Here is a 1,928-nt window from a genome sequence, read left to right on the forward strand (position 1 = left end):
ACCACCAGACTGTATATATTTGCATACTTTAAAAGCTGTTGCCTGACGGTCTGGTTTCCAATCAGCCTGAATCTAGGTGCTGACTCAAATCCTCCCCTTTAGGACACTGACAGCTCTTGGCATAACCTCAAATACTGAGAGTCACTAAAATTAAAAGAAGTTGCTCAGACAGTCACAAAGGATTGAGAGACAACCAAGAGCTAGGACAGGGTTGAGCAATAAGTTTCATCTCCTTATGAGACCACTCCTTCAGATAGGGAGAGGTGGTTGTTTTATATAATGCATAGAAACCAACACAGAGAGTCAAGGAAAATGAAGAAACAAAGGAATATGTTCCAAATGAAAACAAAATAAACCTCAGAAAAAGACCTTAACGAAAAGGAGCTAAGTGATTTACCTAAGTGATTTATTTAAGTTCAATACTCATAAAAATGCTTACCAAACTTGGGGAAATAATGTATGAATACAGTGAGAACTTCAACAAAGACATAGGAAATATAAGAAAGTACTAAATAGTAGTCATAGAACTTAAGAACACAATAACTAAACCCAAAAAAATATACTACAGGGGTTCAACATCAGACTAGATGAAACACAAGAAAGAAACAGTGAACTTGAAGACAGGGGGCAGGGCAGTAAAACTCACCCAGTAAGAGCAGTAAAATGAAAAAAGTGGATCCTTTTGTAGATCATAAGTGTGATGATTGGGTGGTCACGCTTTTGCGTGAGATGTGCCTCCCACAAACCTTGTTACGACATCGGCACATTAAAAAAGGAAAAAAAAAAAAAAGGAAAAATGAGGACAGTATAAGGGTCTTATGGGACAACATCAGGTGAACAAACATTCACATTATAGGGGTCCCAGAAGGAGAAGAAAGAGAGACAGGGACAGAAAGTTTATTTGAAGAAATAATAACTGACAACTTCCCTAACCTGGGGAAACAGACATCCAGATCTAGGAAGCCCAAAGAGGTTCAAAAAAAACAGAATCCAAAGAAATCCACACCAAGACACATTATAATTAAAGTGTCAAAAGTTAAAGACAAGAATAAAATTTTAAAAGCAGCAAGAGAAAAACTTGTTATGTACCAGAGAAACTTCATAAGACTATCAGTTTTATCAACAAAAACTTTGCAGGCCAAGGGTGTAACACAATATATTCAAAGCGCTGAATTTAAATACTTCCACCCAAGAATACCCTGCCCAGCAAAGCTGTCATTCAGAGTTGGACAGATAGTGTTCTAGGCAAGCAAAAGCTAAAGGAGTTCATCACTACTAAACTGTCCTTACAAAAAACTGTTAAAGGGACTTCTTTAAGCTTAAATGAAAGGGTGCTAATTAGTAACAGGAAAATATATGAAACTATAAATTTCACTGGTAAAGGTAAATATATAGTAAAATTCAGAGTAATCTAATATTATAAGGTAGTGGGTTAACTACTTATAAAGATAGTATGAAAGTTAAAAGACGAAAGTAGTAAAAATAACTATTACTACAATACTTTGTTAAAGGATACTTAAGCTAAAGACATGTAAATTCAAAAAAATAAAACATGGAGGGCAAGTAAAAATGTACAGCTTTAAATAGTAATCAAGTTCAAATTATCAAATGAAAAATAAACTGTTATTGTTTTATGTAAGTCTCATGGTAACTACACAGGAAAAACCTACAGGAGGTGAGAGAGAGAGACAGAGAGAGACAGAGAGAGACAGAGAGGGAGAGAGAGAAAGAGAGAGAAAGAGAAAGAGAGAAAGAAAAAGGAATCTAACCACTACAGGAAATCATAAAATCACACAGAAACAGAGCAACAGAAGAAAAAGGCAACAGAGGAAGTACAAAACAACTAGAAAACAATGAAAAAAAATGGTGATTAGTGTATACCTATCCATAATTACTCTAAATGTAAATGAATTCAATTCTCCAATCAA

General features: G+C 34.9%; 1 pseudogene; it reads left to right on the forward strand.

The window, feature by feature from the left end:
* Positions 1 to 676: 676 nt before the first annotated feature.
* LOC117027889 (uncharacterized) lies at positions 677 to 772 on the forward strand (annotated as a pseudogene).
* The last annotated feature ends 1,156 nt before the right edge of the window (positions 773 to 1,928 follow it).

Source organism: Rhinolophus ferrumequinum, chromosome 9, assembly GCF_004115265.2.
Source record: "Rhinolophus ferrumequinum isolate MPI-CBG mRhiFer1 chromosome 9, mRhiFer1_v1.p, whole genome shotgun sequence".
In the NCBI taxonomy this organism is placed as follows: domain Eukaryota; kingdom Metazoa; phylum Chordata; class Mammalia; order Chiroptera; family Rhinolophidae; genus Rhinolophus; species Rhinolophus ferrumequinum.